Raw genomic sequence first — 24,041 nt, forward strand, 5'->3', positions numbered from 1 at the left:
GGAAAAGAGAAAGTCAAACTGTCTCTGTTTTCGGATTACGGGATCCTATATTGAGAAAACTGTTGTCTTAGCCCAAATTCTTCTTAGGCCAATAAGCAACACTCTCTCCCTTTTTCTATAGTCCGTTCCCTTAAGCCACCATCAGCAAATGTCCCCTGTGTTGAAGAAATAGAGCGTATTCAAATAGGAAGAGTGGAAGCCAAACTATCTCTGTTTGTGGATTACATGATCCTATATTTAGAAAACCCCATCGTCTCAGCCCAAAAGCTTCTTAGGCTGATAAGTAACTCTCTCTCCATTTTTCTAAAGTCAGTTCCCTTGGGCCATCATCAGCAAATGTCCCCTGTGTTTAAGAACTCATGTGATTATGTTCCCAGGGATAATCTCCCCATGTCAAGGTCCTTATGTTAGTCACCACTGCAAAGTCCCTTTGCCATGTAAAATACTGTAATCACAGTTTCTGGGACCAAGGTACAGATATCTTTGGAGGCATTATTCTGCCCTTTGCAGACAGTAAAAGACAACATAGTGTACCACATTAGGTTTCTTATAGTGCTTCTTCCTGGAATGACAAACATCATTTCCATTTATGTTTTATTGGCCAAAGCAAGTCATATGAGTATACCTGATTCCACAGTGCAAGAGTATGTAATCCACATGCAAGAAATTCCATATGGAATATGACAATGATCATACACTCTATCCAAGAGAGGCCAGCTGCTTTACTGTGACACAAGGACACATGGAACTACTCAGGATGTACCATGAAAAAGACTTCAGGGTGCAGAAAATATTAAGATGGGCTTCTGTTTGGAAGGGAACTTTTTATGTAGTGTAGTAATGTAAATAAACTACAAGTGCCACAATAAAGGGTCAGACAAGTATCATAAAGGAATCTCATTGTAAATCATCTGAAAAGATTCATTCATTAGTTTGAGGAAAGCCACGGAAGGTGTTTATGAGAGGTGGCCACAGAAGATGGAGATTTATAGCCAGATATTTTTCTCTTCATCTTTTAAAATCAGGCATGTGTGTCGGTTCCACGTGGAGGAATTCCTGACCTCTCAGTCATACCAGGGTAGGTTCAATATCTCTCCTCAGTTTCCATAATAATGTGATCCACATTTGTAAAAAACCCAAAACCTTGTTATTTCATTGTGTACTTTTAAGCAGAAAATTGTCTTTCCTATGCAGGTATCATATTGTAACATAGTTCATTGAAATTGCTCAATAAATTTTGAATTAATAAAAGGATTTAAAGTCAGTGAAGAGCTGATGAATGGAAGTGGTCTAAAAATATGTGAGACAGTATGTTCGCTGAAATATTGAGAAGTTAAAAGAAATTAGACCTGAAAAACATGTAATGAAGTTGAATTAATCCATTTCTTGGGCTGAACATAATACCTATCACCTACTAAGCTCAAGCATGAGGGATAAAATGAGAAAGGGTCTGTCCCATTAAGTAACAATGTAGTAATGTTAAGGGTGTCCAGGTTTTTGGCATCTTGGACAAAGAATTGAACAAAACACACAAATACACACAAATAAAGCAAGGAAAGAATGAAGCAACAAAAGAAGAGATTTATCGACCAATGAAAGTACACTCCGCAGAGTGGGAGTGGTCCCCAGCAAGGTGGTTAAGAGACTGGTTACAGAATTCTCTGGGCATTAAATATCCTCAGCACATCTCCCATTGGTTACTTGGTGTACACCCTATGTAAATGAAGTAGTGGCCCACGATCAGTCTGATTGGTTGCAGGAGGGGACCAATCAGAGGCTGAAGTGAAGACACAAAGAAGTACTTTCCATTTTTCAACTGCCAAGCAGAAAGAAAGGGGAGGGTTGCAAAGGGTCCTTTTGTTACTTGGAAGTGGAAAGCTGGGGGTTTTCCTCTTGATTTAGTTCTAGGAAGTCAGTATGAATATGCCTTAGGTTTCCTTCCTACAGACCCTATTGTGCCCTCAGTAAGCCATGTCAGGACATCAACCCAATGTACCCTATCCAGGAAAACTATAGATGCCAAATAAATGTCAGATAGATGCAAAAAGACAGCATGAACTATGACGTTAATGTTTAAACAAGCATGTTGATCCACTATAATTAGGGTTAATGTACTATTCAACAACTGTGCCTATATACGTTAACCTTTCTCCTCTCTTTAAGAGTGGAACTCGTTTCATTGACACTTAAATGAGAAAATATCTGTCATTTAAATAAACACTTTGTTTTAAACATAGCTTTTCAAGGTCACAAGAAATACACATTAATCTTGTGCAAAAAAAGACATTATCCACCGTTTGAATCTCTGTGCCCGTGCTTCTATATTTAGATTACGTGTTTTACTTTTCACATTAAAAGTGTAACTACTGACCATTTACTTATTGCTGAGAACTCACAGACGCTGATATTATAAATATTTAAATAAGTAAAAATACTTATTCAGAAAGAAAATTTTTAATTCAAACTAGAGACCTCACCTTCAAGTAGGTCCTGGCCTCTAAGCAGCGGAAGTTACACTATCGTTTTCATCACTTCCCCGCTATCTGGGTTGCCTTCTTTTTCAACATCTGCCTGTCTTCAATTTTCCCGCCACAACAATTAGTGGTTTAGCAAAAAGCCTAGAAGTGATTTCTTTGTGGCTAGAGAGGCACAGGAGCAGAGTGTGCTGGCTCTTCCAGTGTAAATGTGTTTCCTCGGCGCTCCTTCCATTCACGCATACTTTTAGCTGCCACAGATGGAATCTAATTCACTGAAGAAATTCACATAATTGTGATTCTCTGAGCGTCCATGAATTAAACCGGCATTTGCTATTATAAACCCCTATCTTTAGGATTATATAATAATTTTTTCTGAGAAATATAATTTGATACAGAATGACACTGAATGGCAGCTAGAGCAGTATATCTTTTGGTGGATTTAAATTAAAACAGAAGTGAAGGCCATTTTACCAGCTTGAATTTACACAGCTGCAAAGATGTAATAAAAGATGTGCTAGACCCTGAGTTTATTCCAAAATGCTGTCTGTTACACTGAAGCAGTTTGTACACCATCAAAGCTCCACGGAAGCATTGAGCGGGAGCACTAATATACTTCCTCAGACCCACGTGATGCCTCTCTCTCCTGTGTTTATGCAAAACAAACATTACCCAACAAAATTCCCTTTGCTACTACACTCAGCACTCCTTCAGATAAAATGCCTATTCGGCAAAGTAGGCAATCCCTATGCCCTGAGCATTCTGTGATACAAATAACTAAGCATGTTTTGTCAGTGAAGTAAGCAGCAGCCTTGGTCTTCCTTTTCAACCCTAGATACTTCCATTTATTTTGGATGAAAGAAAATTTAGCTTAGAAATCCAGTCATTATTATCACTGCTACGAGCACCATCATTATCATCTCAGGGTATTAAAAATGAAACAAACTACATTAGCAAGGATTCTGCTGCAAATAACCTAGAATATTTGACTTATTTGAAGCTTAAAGGAATTAAAAAGAAAATATGGTTGCCCACAAAATTTTGGAAGGGCTGAAGAAGTCACTCTATGCTTTACTTTCAGAAATTATACTAGAATGATGCTGCCTGCCAGAAGAGGTGTGAAATCTGTTACACTCATGAACTGAGGAACCAGGAATATTCCTCTGGAATGAAGTTCACGGTGAACTGCCAGGCAGGATCAAGACCTGCACCCTGCCTGTATTGAAATTCCATCATGAAATGAACAGCACAAGTCTTCTCAACGCTCAAGATAGTTACGACCCAGCATTTCCATAGGAAAACCCAGTGCCTGTCCTCTCACACCTACCAGAACAAAAGCATGTGCATCTCCAACAGCATCAAAGCCTTTGCTTCACTCCTTCATCTGTATCTCACATCAGCGTCTGATGCCTTGAATCCAGATCCCATATGGAATCCTAACTCCCAGGTAGTCTGGTAAATCTTAATGTTTAACTATCCAGTTTCCACAGAAAAGGAAAGCATATTAGAAGACTTTTTAAAAAAACATATTTGGTTGTTAAAAAAAAAAAAAAAGAGAGAGAGAGAAAACATACTTTACATGACAATACAGTACACATAAATCCACATATGCAGATAGACAAAATCCTTTTTGCTATTGTACTCACCACTCATTTAACTAAAATTGCCCTTTCAACAAAGTAGGCTAATCCCTATGCCTGAGCATTCCCTGATGAATTTAAGTGTATTTTGTCCACAAAATAAGCAGCAGCCTTGGTTTTCCTTTTCAACCCTGGATACCTCCATTTATTTTCAATAAAAGAAAGTGTAGCTTAGAAACCTAGTCATTATCATCACCATACAAGTATATTTACATACACATATTCTAAAATAACACTAACTCTCCCTAGGTGTGAGGCACTTAGATATTTTCTATTCTATCTACTATTCTGTTCTATTCTAACTTATATTTTCACATTTAGTACAGGCATTTTATTTGAAGGAGTGCTAACTGAGTGCAGTAGCAAAGGGGATTTTGTTGGGTAACATTTGTTTTTCTCTGGAGAGAGATATGCCTGTATTATAAGGATGGTGAAATAAATATTAACCATCAACCTACCATATCTAACACAGAATGTTAGGGATAATTTAGTTTGCTTTTTTCTTTTTTTTTTTCCTTTCCTCCTTTTTTTTTTTTTTAATTTTCACCAATCAGACAGAAAATAACAGATGTTAGCAAGGATGCATAGAAAAGGGAATGTAATGTATTCTTGGTGGGAATGTAAATTAGTACAATCTCTATGGAAAACAGTGTAGAGATTTCTCAAAGAATGAAAAATAGGACTCCCTTTTGATCTGGCAATCTCACTACTGTGCATGTACCCAAAGGAAAATAAGTCATTACATCAAAAAGACTTGTATTTTTATTGCAGCAGTATTTGTAATAGCAAAGTTATGGAATCAACCTAAGTGTGCATAGATGGATGACTGGATTTTTTTAAAAGTATGTAATGGAATACTACTCAGCCATTAAAAAAAATGAAAACATGTCTTCTCCAGCAAAATGGATTGAACTAGAGGCCCTTATCTTAAGTGAAACAACTCAGACACAGAAAGACAAACACTGCATGTTCACAAACACTGCACGTTCTCACTTATATGTGCGATCCAAATAACATGTGCATGTGGACATCAAGTGTGGAGTGATAGACGCGGAAGACGTGGAAAATGAGGAGGTTGGAGGTGAGTGGATGGTGAGAAATTACTTAATGGGTGTAATGTACTTTACTCTGTGATGGTTACATAGACAGTCCAGGCTTCATCTGCAATATATTCATGTAACAAAATGGCACTTGTACCACATACACTCATAAAAATAAAAATAAAAAACTTAAAAATGTTAAAAAAGATAATTTAGTTGAATTCACTCATATTTTAGACAAGGAAATGAAATAATGTTTCTAAAATCAAATAATCACTTTAATAGTAGCAAATTTGAAATCAGAAATTAGATCATTTGGCATTTCATTCTAGAGACCTGACATTCATTCTACAGTAGCTTATTGAGTTCCTATCACACACTGACAGATTTACAAACACTATCCTGTTTCACCCTCAGAAAATTCTGAGACATAAGTATTATTATCTACCTGTCAAAGAAGAGAAAATTGATACTCAGATTAAGAAAAAAATCTCCCCAAAGCTTAATTGTTAAGCCTGGGGTTCAAACCCTAAATTGTGAGACCGTGGGGGTGTCTGTCTTATAATCTGATCCCCACATTATCATTTAGAGTGTGTGCTATTCAACATCTACGATTACTACCAACACTAGTAATGCAACTAAAACAAAAGGAAACTGATAACGATAAGGTTATTTACTATGGATCCGTTGTTTATGAGTCATAATGTTACATGTACTATAAAATTAACTTAATTTCCTGAAAGGAAAGTTGTATTGCTCCTACTTTATAGGAAGGATGCTGTCAATCAGTGAGGTTTACTGCAACCCTCAAAGTCACAGAACCAGTTATTAGCAGTGCTTGGATATAAACCTGGATTTACTTGACTCCGTGCACAGACCAGGCTTCCTAAATCAGCTAGCCTGACTCAGTACACACAAAGTCTCAAACCTTAATTTCTCATTTCATGGAAGTCACTCTCTAAGGACTATAAGAAAAAAACAAAAATTCATAGCACTTCCTGAGTACTTCACATACTTCTTAGGTATTTGCCCATTATCTGCTAGCATGTTCAATTTTCAAAATAAAAGAAATAATATGTACCACAAAACTTTCATTGATACAGAGACTTTTATTAATCCTGTTACATATCTTGCTTATCTGAGGCCAGTGAAGTTATCTAGCCAAGGCTACATAGCCAGGAAATTGTAGAGGTGGATGTTGAGACAGGGAGTCCAGCCAGAGGCCTAAGTTTATAGAAACACAAATAATAGTGAATGTGAACAGTCAACATAGGGAGGTCATAGCTGTTTGGGGTGCACAAAAGTTTATGGAGGTGAAAGCATTGGATATGTTAGGTAAAGGATTAGTAGAAACAAGCTGCGTTATAAAGAAGACAGAAGAACTGTTCCTCATTCACTTGTTAGTAAAAAAATAAATACATAAATAGTCCTAAAAAAAAACTCACAAAGGCCAGAAAAAAACAAGGCTTTTACATGGAAGTTATCTTAGTTATACATATCACATATTTCTGGAAAATAGTGAGATAAACTTAGAAAACTGAGCTGCAGCCCAAAGCTGGAAGGCTGTCTGAACACTAAGCAAAGGAATTAGACTTCACTTCATTATGTCAAAGGTGAGCCCTTTAAGGAATCAATCAGGAAATATTGATTGATAATCAAAGCTGATTCAGGACTCTATGACTTTTTCATGCTGTGACTTCCAACTGGAATCCCTTTCTCTCTCCCTTGTTTTATGCCTGTCAAATGTCCTGAACCAGGATAAAGCTTATTCATCTTTAAGGATCTGGTATGAACTTCACATCTTCCTGAATATCTTTTTAGAACTCAGAAGTTCATATTAAATGTAGCACTTCCCTTTTATTTCAATACTCATAGCAGTAATCTATATTAAAATATTTAGTTTATGTATCTTTCTCTCAATCTAGACTATGAGTTCTTTGAATACAATTATGAATGTACAGTGCCTGGCATGTAAACACTTATTAATAGATGGGTAGAATAAATTTCTGAATTTGAATGAATTATCTCAAACACTAATTTAACACATCCTCTACTTTAAGAATTAGTGTTCATTTGAGTACTTTTATTTTTTCCATTACATTGTTTCTCAATATCTAGATGAAAGCAATGAACGTGTAGACAAAATGTCTAGATGCTCACAGTTCACATATTTATACATAGATGTAAAATATATATATAATTGCATAATAAGTGAATAACATTGAATTATTCATGCACTTTCAATCATGTTATGAATAATTAAGTGAATAATATTTATTATGCCATTATATATATATATACACATATATATATATTGCATCTATATATAAATATATGAATCAATTGTGGCCCCCCAATTTAAATGTTGAAGTGTTAACTCCCCAATACCTCAGAATCTGATTGCATATTTAGTGATAGGATCTTCAAAAAGATAATTAAGTTAAAATGATGTCCTTAGAACAGGCCCTAATCCAATATGACTGGTGCCTTACAAGAGGAGGAGATGAGATGACATACAGACAAATGGAAGGCCATGAAGACACAGGAAACAGAAAACCATCTGCTAGCCTAGGAGAGTGGTCTGGGAGAAGCCATCCCTGGCAACACCTCCATTTCAGACTTTCAGCCTCCAAAACTGAGTGAAAACAAATTTGTGTTCTCTAAATCACCCAGTCTGTAGTTCTTTGCTATGACAGCTGTAACGAATTTGTGCCATAAGCATTAGAAGGCAAAGAAATGAGATAAGTCAGTAGCCATTAATTCTGATGCTGAATTATGTGTAGGCACATGGCTTCCCATTACTGAGGTGCTATCCTTGGGGGAACATGCTTTTGCTGCTCCTTACTGTTGGAGCTAAGTGGGGTGGCTCTGGTGTCTGCACAGCATATGGCACCTCAGTACCGAATGTGTAAGTAGAATGCAGTGATCCAATTTCAATAGTAAGAAGATAAACAGGCAGAAATGGGTACATGGATGTGAGTGTGGGGGATAGAGGAGAAAAAATGAGCAAAGGCAGTTTCCTCACTAAAGAGTTATCCACAGGCCACGACGGAGTTGAATAGCTCTACTTACTTCATCCGTATGAAGACATTTCTAGTGTCTTCCATATCTCTACCTCCTCTGAGGCAATTTGTCCACTCTATCATATCAGAATTTCACTTTTACACAGATTTTTAGTGCTGGAGCGTGGTGCAGATGAGAGAAATAACCATTTTCCCCTCTCATATTCACTTAGAGCACCAATTTTTTCTAAATTATTTCAAGCAACTCACTTCAAATATGTGTTGCCCACTATAACTATAATAACCACTGATATACTGGCAAAATCACACTTCTGGGACACATGGCTTTGAATGATATACTTCAGAAATTTGAGACTTGCATTCAGGATATAAGCTTTGAAAAACAGGTTATTCAAGTCTTAGAGTAGCTGAATCTCAGATCCCACTAGTATTTAAACCAGGAGAGAGTTGGTCCATGAATCAACCTCAGACTCACCTTTGATTCAGTTACAGCAGGGCCTTTTATGCACAGACTTACATAAATTATTTATTCAAGTTTTATCATGCTTGTACTGACAGCCTCTCAGCAAAATTAGAGGAAGAGTGTTGAATTGATGAATTAATTGAACTATTAGTGCTTTGTATCTTTCCCAGACACCAACCCACCCTGCTAAATCCTCCCAGTGCCACTAGCTTTGCTGGCCTCCCCTCAATCCAGTAAAGTCTAATCTTTGCCAATCTTTCCTTTTAGTTTGCAACACTGAATGCAGAGCCCGAGTTTGCCGCCAGGTAGTTTGTGCTGTTTTCTGCTCCCCCATGAAGAGATTCATTTCCTGGAATTAATTTCAACCATGATTCACTGTGTCACCCATCTTCAAATGTCTCATAAAGGGGTCATGTCCAAGTTATGAATGACCTCACAATGTCAAAACCAACGGCCAATCATAAGAGTTCTATTAATGGCCTCTCAGAAACAGTGAGCAGTTGACTATCTCCTTGTCTTCATATACATTTTTACTATCCTCATAGACACTGCCTTCTTGATGCTTTGCTTCTTACCTCGTTGGCTATTTCTTCTCAGTCTTTGCTGGATGTCCCTTGGTCTGACTTCTAAATGTTGGAATGCACAGTGTTTCACAGTTGGATATTCAGAACTCTGTTTCTCAATCTACACTCATTCTTTACAAAGAACTCATTCAGCTCTACAGCTTCAAAGGCCTTCGGTACATCAATATAGGTGTGATGTGAGGCTCCCACTGAAATTCCAGAACAGTGTATCTACTTGCTTAGTCACCATCCCCACTCAGAAACCTAATAAATAACCCAAACCTGATGTGATTAAACAAGCACCCTTGCTCTGTTACCAATCCCCAAATCACTCTTCTCTTTCTCTTCTTTATCTTAGTAAATGTTATTACTATTTACCAAGTTTCAGACAGAGAAGTATGAGGTATTTTGATTGTTTTAGTATTTCATTACTAAAAAACTGTACAATCAGTCAATTATGCCTTCAGAATATATTCCCCTAATTTGGCTATTTTACTACCTCTCTGACCTCCACCACCTAATTAGGTCCATGCCCTAATTATTTGAGGCTGTTATTAAAATGGCCTCCACCGTGGTCCTCTACCTCCACCCTTGCCTGTTCCACATGTTCTACTCCCCACCTTGCAGAGTGTTTTTTAATATTTAGAAACATTTTATTCATGTAACTGTATTGTCAAAATAATCTTATAAAATAAATTAAGAAATCAATTTTCTTTTTCCAAAATCCTTTAACAGTGTCTCACACATTTAATAAAATGTAAACATCTTGTTTTGGCCAATAGGGACCTTTAGGAACCAGCTCTTCCCCACATCCCCTTGCCCAGCTTCAGGGCAGCCATGTGGGTCTCCTTCCTGCACAAATCATCAAACTCATGTCTGCCTTAAGTCCTTTGCGTCTATGGTTCCCATGAAATATTTTCCCCCAGGTACCCTCACATATTCATAACTTTACTGGCCTAATCCCTCTTCAGAGGCCTTCCCTGACCCTTATTACAATACAGCCACCATCAGCCCCACTGTTGGCAACTTCTTCAAACTTTTATAAAATTCATTATATTCGGCGACTCTTCTTTACATGAAATTATACTGCATACGATTGTCCTTTTCTGTCTCCTCATCTACCCTCAAAAATACTTTGCTTGTTAATTGGCTGCAATGTTTCATTCAGTATTCACAAGGTAAAGTTTCTACAATTAGTATCTGATTTGCACTGTATGTGCATGGGGAGGAGTTGGACTAGAAGGTCCTTGATATAAATCTATTTCATATTGCTTCAACATATTTTAAAACCTGCTTCACAGGAAAGCAGTTTTATAACCAAAATTACAGTCTCTGACTAACTGCTTTTGTAGATTTGCATTGCAGTACCTGAACTGCGCCTCCATATTTATATACTACACAATATTCCCAGAATCCAGCTGGCATTGATAGAGAAAGGATGACAGTCAATTGTCAAATGTTCACTTCAGGAAAACATCCTACAACAATTCTACTAATCAGTGTTCTCTCAGTAATGCACTTTCAATCAGCAACGCATTTTCCAAATGTATTTATAATTTCCTAACCCATGGAATAAAGCACAAGTTATTCATGAAAATAATCATTAGAACTTTCAAAACCAGTTTTTAAAAATAGTCTGTAAGTGCATATGCAAGAGCTGCCCTTGCTTGTCAATACCAAGTGGGCAGTCTGGTTAAGGAGATAAAGGAGGATTGGAAACACATTTGTGGCTTCCTTACAGTATTGTGTAAGAGGGAATTTATCTCCAGCTGTCTTTGGGTTGTTAACCATTTAGCTAAAATTAATAGAAGTATAAAATCAGGGATATTTGGAGGAGCAATTTCATAGGTCAAATATAAATTTACTAGGAGGACATAGAAAATATTAAGTCTCTATGTCTAGAAACTTAGGATCATAAACATGATTTTAAACTCAGGGAGCGAGATTTAAAGATGACTGTCGCTAAGAAAGCAAAGGCTTACAGAGACCTGTACACAAGCATGTCAGTGAGTGTTTGGCACTGTTTGAAGAAGATGCGTGACAAGCAGCAGGTGTGTGCAGCAGCAACAGATGTGTGCAGCCCTAGGAGGGACGACGGACTATGGCTCACAGACATGCACACATGCTGTGATTCCGGTTATTCTATCACAAAGCCCACCCCATTCTAATTACGACCACATGTGCTTCCTGTGTAGACTTTTCTACATTGAGAACAAGCAGTGCTGACCACGAGGATTTTCTGGTTCTTCTGTGTTTCCTTTTCAAAATGCAGTCTTTTATGCCCTGAATCATTGGCCAAAGTCTGCTCTAATCTATGACTCACCAAAATTTGTTACCGGATGTGCAGAACTAAGGAGTAGTCCACAGGTCAGAGTAACATCTTTACATGAATTCCATTTGTTGAATTATTTCCTGAGGGACTAGCTTTTCTTCTAAACCAACATCTGAACGCAAATACCTCTACTTCTACTGTGGAACTGAGTTATAACTTAAGAATACAAAGGCATCTGATTTATTTGATTGAACAAATTGAATGCCTTTATGATGATGAAGGAAGTGACAGATTTGAGATTGCAGAATGAAATAGAAAATGACTGAAACGACAAGAATGTCGTCTATATACACAATGTGAAATACTATTCAGTCTTAAGAAAGGGAAAATTCTGTCATTTGTGACAACATGGATGAAACTGGATGACTTTACGTTAAGTGAAATAAGCCAAACACAGAAAACAGTATTGTATGTTTTCACTTATATGTAGAATCTAAAACCTGGAGAGTGGAAGAAATGAGGAGATGATAATCAAAGGGTACATAGCCTCAGTTACGTAAAAGGAATAAGGTTGATTTTTTTTTAGATCTATTGCACAATGTGGTGAATATTGCTAACAATTTAATACTCTACACTGCAGTATCACTGAGTAAATCTCAAATGTTCTCATTATGAAAAAATCTAATATTTGAGGTTATAGATAGATTAATTAGCTTGATTTTTCATTTCACATTGTATTCAAAAATCATAACACCACTTTGTACCCTATAAATATATACAACTACCCAAATACCTCTACTTCTAGTGTGGAACTGAGTTATAACCTAAGAATATAAATTTGGCAATGTATAGTAAAGAACAAATAAATAAATAAAAAGCCTATATTGAGACCACACAAATAGCACTGTAAAACATAAACAAAACAACTTTTTCTATAGAAATTTTAAACCAAAAATTTTTATAAAATGACAAAAAGAAACATTTATGTATATGGTATATGTATCTCATATATAGGCAGACACACATATAGTGAAGGATATATGTAATTATATATGTATATTTCTTTATCTATATGACAAACAGTCTATAACGTGTATCAGCCTTTTGTAAGTTATGATAAACTTTCCATAGGCATTTATTAAACTGAATTAATTAAACTAAATATTGTAATACTGGGGGTACAAATCACTCAAAGAGGAAGTAGGGAGGAATTTTGAAAGTCCAGATTACATTAGAGTTGTGCCGAGTAAAGACTCTAACTGATGGAATCTTAATCTATCAGTGCCTTCATATTGAATAAATATGGGATAATTGGGAAAAAAGTCACTTCACAATGATTTTTCAAGATAGTCCTTAGCCCAAAATAGACCAAACCTTGTAGGTGCTATATACATATATCATATAACATATAACATATATTATATATGTGTGTGTGTGAATGTACATATATATGCGTGTGTACATATATGTGTATATATATTTAAATATATATTTATTTGTAAAAGATGTATATATAACCAACACTAACATAGTTGCAGGTGACAGGACCCTGAGACTCCAAATTTGCTACCCAGGAAACTAGGTACATCATCACAAGAAAACACTATGACATAATCTTGTTGATAACCAAAGATGTTAAGAACAGATACAACACAGGCATTCCTTGGAGATATTGTGGGCTTTGTTTCAGACCACCACAATAAAGTGAATCATGTGAATGTTTTGTTTTCACAGTGCATATTAAGTTATACTTGTGCTATACTGTAATGTATTGTGTGTAATAACAGTATTCCTAAAAAGACAATATATAGACCTTACTTTAAAAAATGCTTTATTGCTAAGAAATGCTACCAAATTGGGCACATGCTGTTGAAAAAATGGTGCTGATAGACATGCATGATACTGAGTTGACATAAACTTTCAATGTGTAAAAAACACAATATCTGTGAATCACAATAAAGTAGAACACAGTAAAACACATATGCCTGTATAGCACTTGCCTCAATTTCCTCTTCTAAGTCTCAAATGAAATGCAGCTAATTGGTGGATCCAGAATATGAGCTGCCAAGGAGTTGTAAAAAAATTTAGCTTTCAGGTTCTGCAGCAGAGGACGCACTACAAAGAAATAAGTGCCAATCAACCATATTCCCGAGTCCAGTTTGGCTATTTGGCATTCTGATGAATCTTTCTATCTGCACTTAAAACCCAAGTAAGGAGTAATGTCAGGGAAGATGGCAGAGAAGGAAACACTATGAATCCATCTTTTTACCTAAAAAACAATTATGCTGAACAGAAACTGTCTGAAGTAGCGATTGAACCTCTGGAGTACATTTTAATGCTTTCAGCTTCCAGAAGAAGGCTTCACTGGGAAATTGTGGTTCATTTTGATCAATTGCAGTGACTACACACTCTCTACCTCACAGCCCTGTGGCGGGCAGGTGGGCCCATCTTTCTGGCGCAGCCTGCTAGAGCTAGGGTGAGAATTCAGGACCTTGTCCTCTAAATGTTGGAATTTTGTGTTCTGACTGCTGATGGCTGCTGTTGCTTGCTGAGGTTAGGACAGAGAACCTGGCTGTCATTGCTTCATCTCCAACTTCTGGAAGTTTCCAGGAGATTTACATGAATGGCACCTGTTTTATTTCTTTATCTTTTGTGGCACCCAGCCATTTAAACATTAGGACATTTAAAAGCAGCAGTGCGTTTGACAGAATTTGTAAAGTCACCTCACATGCCAGCAGTAATGTATCATGCAAAAAAGTCAAAACAATTACTTTAGCTTTCTATCAGTTCAATCCAATGCAATTAACTACTGCTCTGCCCAATATTGAACCCACAATCCTCATGAACACATCAACTCTTCCATGAGAGTCCCGGAAGTTTTTGTGTAGCCAAATGGCACAAACTCTACAGTTATCAGAATCCTGCATTCAGGAGTATCCGTCAGGGTCCTATCCATGAACTCCCCCAAAGAAGCAAGAATTCGACTGTAGCTAACCACAAACTGCTTTTTGAGAAGAAACAAAGCAAACAATAACTGTCTGTGGTTGAAAAAGTCCGAAACAAAATTTAAAAAGGCCAACGACAAAATTAACAAGGAAATTTGGCTATTTCTGTGGCACACAACAATTGAACATAATAATTATTATTGCTGATAGCATATACTAAGACATATCAGAATTATAGGAATCTCATACAATTTTGGAACACATATTATTAACACATGTATATAAATATAACCCAAAGAATGTTAAAAACAATTTCATGTTTGACAATGCTTCCTGTATGATTTTAACATATCAAATAAGTCAAATATGTCTGCCTTGGACTTCAGGGGCCCTAACATACAAAAATTAGTTTGAGGTCAAAAGACTAAACTTAGAATTTGGAAAGCTTGTGAAATATCAAAGATTTAAAACACTTGATATTATAAAGTATTATAGAATCACAAGTCACTGTAAAATAAGTCACTTGTTTAGCCAAAGTGGAAATGCAAAGATTTTATAAAGCATAAAATCTTTACCCTTTGATATCAAGGAGACAGTTTCCCAATAGTAAGATGCATTAAAGGCAGCATAGGCCAAACCGGATCTGTCTCTCTCATTCCTCTTTTTTCTTTTTCTTTTTTTTTTTTTTCGCAGTTTACTCAAAAGGTAAACAAAAATTCTTCACTATCTTTTAATACTATACAAAAACCTTGTTCGAAAGAGAAAATCAAATTTTACTTTTGCATAGTATATTAACACTAAAGCTAATTTTAATGAAATTTTATAAACAATTCCATCTGGTGAGATTTCTATAAATCTTCTATAAACTTTCATAATTTTCTCATTCTTTTCCCCAACTTTACATCCTTCTTTGTAGTCCTTCAATTTCAAACAATCCTATAAAACCTCTAAACTAGGCAAAATTATTTTCTCTTTTAATAAAAACTATGTTTCTATGTCTTCTTCTAAACTTTTTACCAAAAGGAAATCTTACTTTTAAAAATAGCCTTTGCCTATAGAATTGCTTCTTTCATATCTAATAGTTTTAATTACATAAAAAATGACTCTTCTAACTCTCAGTAACCCTAGTTCCAGTGAAAAACCTAGGATTACTTAATTTCATATAACACGACTTTAAGATTTTAAATTATTGAAGATAATTTTGAAACTAATTTTATTTATTAAAGATTACTAACATCACATGAACTAAAAGCCATTCATCATGAAAACATTCTTGTAAAACAACATAAAAGAGCCTATGTGGCCAATAATTATTCCTTCTGCACTTTATGCAAATAATCAGGCCAAGTATAATAAGACTAAAATTGATTTCCAAATCAATTAGTCCCACTATGATTTGTTGTTGGTAAAAATGGGGGACTGGAGAGAGAAAAGTTATGTTTCAAAAGAAACTATAGCATACCTGCTATTAGATTCTAGCATTGTTCATTATTTTTGAGTTTTTATTATTTGTCCACAATTTAGATTGTATCCTGAATTCTTTGCTGTCTACAAGTCTCCAAACTAGTTATTTCAAATGTTTCTTCCATTTTTCTCGTTTGGAGTCACTAGAAATTAAAACTGATTTTCTTAAAGTCCTGCAAACTGCAGGTAGACAAAAACTTCAGGAGAAATAACAGAAACATATATATATATATATAGAAATAATACAATCTTCATGCCTGCCTGTTGATGTGCTGACTCCCCAGCAAGTTCATTTGAATACCTGATTTGAACTATAATCTAGAAAACTGTCATATTGCCACTGCAAACTGAAGACGCTTCAGAGACTAGAAAAAACAGTCTATCGACTGACCGCTCCCACACATTAACCTTTGTTTTTCTTGTTTCTCTAGAAATAACCTCTTACTAAAGATCTGTTTGCTTGCATCACATATAGGGGCCTACGCCAAATGGCACCTCCTGGAATGGGAGACAGTGGTTTAACTGAACTGGTCTATTCTCAGGACTGACAAGAAGAAGATATACAACAACATACTTAAATTTGTTCTTTTCTGTTTATTTCTATTTGTCTTTTCACTCCTTTGTCTACCTCTATCTAACAACCTCTAATCCAAATCTTTCCAAAGCTATCAGGAGGGCTTTTAATATATGAATTTTTTTTTTAAGTTTCAAAGTGGGGACTGAAGGAAATCAAAATATTTTACCTCCACATATATTTCTTTGACATATTTTGAAATGGCTACAATGGAGCCAGCAGACAGAAGTGGCCTTGCAAATTTGTCTTTAGTGGGGGAAATGTGCATCTGTAGAGAATCACCACTAATGTACCCAGGTCTTTCCTTTCTAGGCTTTTCCTGGATCTAAGAGAGATTGAGAGTTTGACACCTTTAAAAGCCTGAAAAGAAACACTTACCACCAATTTTCTCTGAGGACTGCTGCTTATGAGACTTCATATACATAACAAAGCCACCTTTGCTAGCCAGGCCTCTTCCTTTCTCCCTGTCATAATCTGTCTTGCACTAAACCTGATTTAGCCACATAATCTGTTTTTGCTCATGCTTTAAACCTGCATTCTTTCTGCATCTTTGAGATGATTCATAAGCTTCTGCACCTTGTTGAGGACTTGGGTCTTTATTCTGAAAGCTCCCGTAAATAAAAGTTAAATAATTTATGTCTTTTCTCCCACTAAAAAAGTCCTTGATTATATTGAAGAGATTTCCTTCTGTGTCTAAACTGTTGTGTGTTTTTATCAAGAAAGAATGTTGTACTTTATCAAGTGCTTTTTCCACACCAATTAAGATGATCATGTGGTTTTTATCTTTCATTTAGGTAATGTGATGTATCACATTGATTAATTTGTGTGTGTTAAACCAGTCTTTCATGTCAGAGATAAATTCCACTAAGTCTTGATTTATAATCTTTTTGATGTGTTATTGGATTTGGTTTGCTAATATTTTATTAAGAGCTTTTGCATAAATGGTCATCAGAGAAATCGGCCTGTAGTTGTCTTTTCTTGTAAGGTCTTTGGCTTAGAGATCAAAGTGATTCTGGTTTTATATGATATATTGGAAAGGATTTCTTCTAGCTGTACTTTTTGAAAGCATTTTAAAATATTAGTATTCATTGTTATTTGAATGTTTGGTAGAATTTAGGCATGAAGCCATCTGGTCCGGGGGTTTTTTGTTGTTGTTGGAAGGTTTTTGATAACCTCTTTAATTCCTGTGTCTGTTATTGATCTAATCAGGCTGTATATTTCTTCCTGACTCAATCCTGGCCGGTTATGTTTTTGTAGGAATTATCCGTTTTCTCTGTGTTATTCAATTTGTGGGCATATAATTACTTGTAATTTTCCTTTATGACTCTTTTTGTTTTGGGGATATCTGTTATAATTTATTTGATTTGGTTTACTTGAATCTTCTTTCTTTTTTCTTAGACTAGCTGTGAAGTTTTCATTTTATTTTTTTCAAAAAAGTCAACTACTAATTTTATTGCTTTTTTCTCCCTATGGTCTTTCTTACTTCTATTTGATTTATTACTGTTCTAATTTTTACCATTTTCTTCCTTAAGCTATCTTGGGGTTTTATTTGTTCTTCCCTATTTACTTTCTTTAGGAATAATGTCAAACTAATTCTTTGAGATTTTCCTTTTTTTTATTTTTTGCTGTAAACTTTCCTCTTAGAATTATTTTTACTGCATCCCATAATTTTTGATATGTTGTGTTTTCATCTTTGTTTGCATTACCATAACTTTTTAATTTCCCTTTTGATTTCTTGTTTGACCCATTGATTATTCAGGAATGTATTTTTAAATTTTCATGTATTTGTGGATATTCAAATTTTCCTCCTCTTATAATTTCTAGTTTCACATTGTTATGACCAGAGAAGAGAGTTGATATGATTCCAATCTTCTAAAATATGTTAAAACTTGTTTTGTGGTCTACCATGTGATCTCTCCTGGTGAACGTTCCATGAGAACTTAAGAGACTGTGCATTCTGATGCCCTTTGGTAAAATCTTTTGAATATGTCCATTCAGTTCATTTTGTTTTTGGTGTTGTTAGCAAAACCAAAACTAGACAAGTGAGATAACATCAAATTAAAAAGCTACTGAACAGCCAAGTGAACACTCAGCAAAGTGAAAAGACAAATTATGACATAAGAAAAAATATTTTCTAACCATTTATCTGATGAGGGGTTAATATCCAAATATATAAGAGACTCTTGTGACTCAATAGCCACCAAAAAAACAACAACAAACCAAATAGCCCTATTGAAAAGGGACAATTGCCTTTAGTAGACATTTCTTCAAATAAGACATACAAATGGTCACTAGGTATATAAAAAGATGCTCAGCATTGCTAATTACCATAGAAATGCAAAGCAAAACCACAATAAGATGTCATCTCACACTCATTAAGCTGGCTGTAAGACAGACAAAAAAAAATAGCAAGTGCAGGTGAGATTGTGAAGAAATCAGAGCCCTTGCATAGTGTTGGAGGAGATGTAAAATTGTGCAGCTGCTATTAGAAACAATATAAAAATAAATAAAAATAGAATATCATATCATCCAGAAATCCCCTTTATGTGCATATATCACAAAAACTGACATCAGGATGTCAAAGTGATATCTGCAATCTCATGTTTATTATAGCATTATTCATGATATCCAAGATATGGAATTAATTTAAGTGTCCATCAGTGGATGAGTGGGTGAAGAAAATGTAGGCTTTAGATACAATGAAATTGGTGACAACATGGATGAACCCAGGGGATGTTATGCAAAGTGAACTAAGCTAGTCACAGAAGGTCAACTATTGTGTGATTCTGGGAATAAGAGGTATCTAAAATAATCAAAGTAACAGAAGCAGGAAATAGAATGGTGGATTCCAGGGATGTGGGGGAGGGGGAAATGGAAAGTTATTGCTCACTGGGAATAAATGTTCTGGTACGCAAGATAAATAAATTGTGTACAACATAGTGCCTGTGGTTAACCGTACAGTATTATGCACTTAAAAATGTGTTAGGTGTATGGATGTCAATTATTCTTACCACAAATAAAAGAAAAACAAGCAAATTTTTGGAGATGATAAATATATTTATTACCTTGATTGTGTTGATGATATCATGGGTTTTTGTAATCTCCAGATGTATCAAATTACATATATTAAACATGTGCAGGGTTTCTGAATATAATTTTACCTTAATAAAGCTGATTTTAAAAGACCTGTCAAGAGCAAAATGACATTTTTTTTCAAGAAATAGTACTTTGAAAATTGAATATTCACAGGCAAAAGGTTGAAACTGGACCATTACCATGCAACATATGCAAATAATAAAGTCAATCAAAGACCTAAGCATAAAAGCTGAAGCTATGAAACTCTTAGATGAAAATGTAGAGGAATATCTTCATGATTTTGGAGTTGGCAATGATATCATGGATATGACACCAAAAGCACTGTTAACAACAACAGAAAAATAGATAAATTGGACTTTGCCAAAATTAAGTACTTTGTGTATTGGAGGACACCATTAAGAAAGTGAAAAGCCGGCTGGGCGCGGTGGCTCAAGCCTGTAATCCCAGCACTTTGGGAGGCTGAGACGGGCGGATCACGAGAGCAGAAGATCGAGACCATCCTGCCTAAAGCGGTGAAACCCTGTCCCTACTAAAAAATACAAAAAACTAGCCGGGCGAGGTGGCGGGCGCCTGTCCCAGCTACTCGGGAGGCTGAGGTGGAGAATGGCAAACCTGGGAGGCGGAGCTTGCAGTGAGCTGAGATCCGGCCACTGCACTCCAGCCCGGGTGACAGAGCGAGACTCCGTATCAAAAAAAAAAAAAAAAAAAAGTGAAAAGCCAATACATGGAATGAGAGAAAATATTTGCAAATCAGTATTTGTCAATGGGTTAATATCCAAAATACAAAAAAAATATAAAATTTAACCATAAAACAAATGGTCCAATTAAAAAATGGGCAAAGGATTTGAATAGACATTTCTCCATAGAAGATAAGCAAATGACCAATTAACACATGGAATATACAAATGACAAATAAGCACATGGGGTCAGGCTGAACATCGCTAGCCAATATGGAGTTACAAATCAAAACCACAATAAAATGCCACTTCACACCTACTGGAATAGCAATAATGATAGGAATAATGAAATGGAAAATAGCAGACATTGCAAAGGATGGGGAGAAATTGGAAGTTTCATGGATTTCTGCACTATGTAAAATAGTGCAGCATCTGTGGAGCACACTTTGATTATTCCTTAAAAAGTCAAACATAGAACCCAGCATTTCCACTCCTATGTATATGTCCATAATAACTGAAAGCAAAAGCAATAACTCACAAAAATATTTACAACAATGTTCACAGCAGCATTATTTACAATAGCTGAAAGTCAGTGGGACAGCCCTAGTGTCCATCAACAGATGTACACAGTGCGGTGGACACATATAATGGACAAATATTCAGCCATAAAATGGAAAGCAATTTTATTTGCCACAACATGTACGGAACTTAAAAACATTATGCTAAGTGATGTGCAGTAGAAACAGAAGGGCAACGTGCTGTATTATTTCACTCATGTGAAGTACCCATAATAGGCAAAGTCATAGAAACAGAAAGTAGAATAGAGGGAACCAGAGGCCAGGCGGGAGGAGGAATGTGAAGTTATTGTTTAGTGGGTACATGGTTTATGTTGAGAATGATTAAGAAGTTTTGGGTACAGATACCGATGATGATTATACAACATTGTGAATGTGTTCAGTGCCAACAAATAGAACATTTATAAATGGTTTAAAAATGTTATGCCTGGCAGGGCACGGTGGCTCATGCCTGTAATCCCAACATTTTGGGAGGCCGAGGTGGGAGGATCACGAGGTCAAGATATCCAGACCATCCTGGACAATATGGTGAAACCCCATCTCTACTAAAAATACAAAATTAGCCGGGTTTGATGGCATTTGGCTGTGGTCCTAGCTGCTCTGGAAGCTGAGGTGTGATAATCACTTGAACTCAGAAGGTGGAGGTTGCAGTAAGCTGAGATCACACCACTGCACCCAGTCTGGCGACAGAGCACGACTTGGTCTCAAAAAAAAAAAAAGAAAAGTTATGCCTATTTTACTACAATGAAAAATAAACCCACTAATAGCATCAACTTTATCACTCCACCTAACACAATCCAAACTTTCTTTTTGTAAGTGAAAACATGACCTCCCCACAAAGTACTAGTAGTCTTTGTGTCTTGTTTTAGGGAATGTTCGTTACTTTTTTGTTAATTCTAATTTGCAAATTAACATCATGTCACTTAAAAAATAACTTTTAAAAGAATAACCATCACTATACTCTATATAAAATAATAGCAAAAAGAGAAGAGGAACATCTTATTTGACAGTAATAAATACGTACAGAACGAGAAGACCAATGGACTAGTAGTGCTATCTTTGCTTCATGTGGCCACAGTTAACACTTCCTTCTTCCACTCTCCATTCCATGTATCCTTTGCCCTCAACTGGAAAGTAAGCCAGTCAGCATTTTTTATCTGATGGGCTACTAAGCCCTCGTTTTTTCAAACGATTCTCCTGCCTCAGCCACTCCTGAGTAGCTGGGATTACAGGCATGTCTTACCATGCCCGGCTAATTTCATATTTTTCAGTAGAGACGGGGTTTCTCCATATTGGTCAGGCTGGTCTCGAACTCCCAATCTCAGGTGATCCACCCCCCTCAGCCTCCTAAAGTGCTGGGATTACAGGCATGAGCCTACTAAGTCTCGCCTAGTAAGCCCTCATCTTTAAGAGGTCCTAAGCCTTCACTGATGGAGTTACCCTTGTTTTTCATTAACTTTTACTACCAAAAATGACAGTACTAGTTTGAATCCTAGAGGACTCTCTCTATATATCCCTCTCTAAGCACAGTGTATAGTTGCAATCATATGCACCTGTATTTTATAAACCTAGCATCAGACAACAGAGGAGTCCCCCCTCCTGTTTGTTTGTTTGTTTGTTTTTTGAGACGGAGTCTCGCTCTGTCTCCCAGGCTGCAGGCTGGAGTGCAGTGAGTGGCGTGATCTTGCCTCACTGCAAGCTCCGCCTTTCCGGGTTCACGCCATTCTCCTGCCTCAGCCTCACCAGTAGCTGGGACTACAGGCATCTGCTACTATGCCTGGCTAATTTTGGGTGTGTGTATTTTTGGTAGAGACGGGGTTTCACCGTGTTAGCCAGGATGGTCTTGATCTCCTAACCTTGTGATCCACCCGTCTCGGCCTCCCAAAGTGCTGGGATTACAGGCGTGAGCCACCGTACCTGGCCCACTTTTTTATTAGTTGGTTCAGGGCATCAGAATTCCAAACGGTAAATTTTTATTTCTGTGGAAGCATTACAGTTCCCCCAGTGGAGGCATTCTGCTCTTAGATACTAAAATCACTAAACCAGTATAAACTAAGTTCATGGATATGGAAAGAAAAATTTTGTGTGGTGATCATTAAGTATAATAGTAGCAGATGCCATTTCACCTCTACCCTTCCTATCCAGAACTCTAATACTTTGAGTATGGGAGAAACTACAGAATGTGTTGATAACTGTTTCAGATAAACTTGCAGGGTAGAACCCTAATCTCAGAAGGCACCACCTGGTGACATAAGTGGTCTGGAATCTTCCATTTTATTGTTCTGTAAGGTTCTAAATACATAAAAGAGCATGGTATTTGGTGGCCACAGCCTCATCTCTTTTACTATTAAGTCTGTAGGACAGAAGTGGTGATGTGTGGAACACTGTGGTGATGAACAAGCATTCAGAACGTCCACGCTGGTGGTGCTAGAAGCTTGATGGACACTGAGTGTAAACCCATATCCAGAAAAAGTTTCCACTTCAGGGGAGGAATCTGCTCTTCCCTCTAGAGTATATTGAGCCCAATTTAATTCCATTTCAAATTGATGTTTGTTTCAGTGCCATGCAACTGAAACTTTTCATGGAAGAGTTTCAGTTTATATTTGTTGTCCTTATATAACTATTAAGAGTTATCCCTGCCCTCTCAAAAGCATCCAGATTAAGAGAAAAATTATATTTTCAGCTTCCATGCTGGGGACTAACATTGGTCTCAACTTTTGGCAATTTGGCCTCTAGCAGTTGTATTAGCCAGGTCATCCTTGGGCCCAGGAAGCTAATGCTGTTGAACTTTTACAGAACCTACATCTATATAACCATGCTTGATTAATAAGGATAGATATATTATTAAGGATATATATAATATATATTATATATAATATATATAATTTATTATATATATAATATATTATATAGGATATATATATCCTTAATAATATATATATCCTTATTAATCCTTAATATATATAATCCTTATTAATCCTTAATAATATATATATCCTTATTAATCCTTAATATATATAATCCTTATTAATCCTTAATAATATATATATCCTTATAAAAAAATGCTTCAGAGTAAGTGTAGGCCAATCTCAGTTTCCATTTCTATTCTAGTAACCAGTGGATGTCCTAAATCCTTATCTTCAATAGGAGACTCATTTTGGATGAAAAATTGCAGTAATTTGAGTTACTTTTTCCATTGTGTGTGACAGACCATCAGACTCTTATTATTCAACAG

Source organism: Colobus angolensis, unplaced genomic scaffold (genome assembly GCF_000951035.1).
Source record: "Colobus angolensis palliatus isolate OR3802 unplaced genomic scaffold, Cang.pa_1.0 Scaffold243, whole genome shotgun sequence".
In the NCBI taxonomy this organism is placed as follows: Eukaryota; Metazoa; Chordata; class Mammalia; order Primates; family Cercopithecidae; genus Colobus; species Colobus angolensis.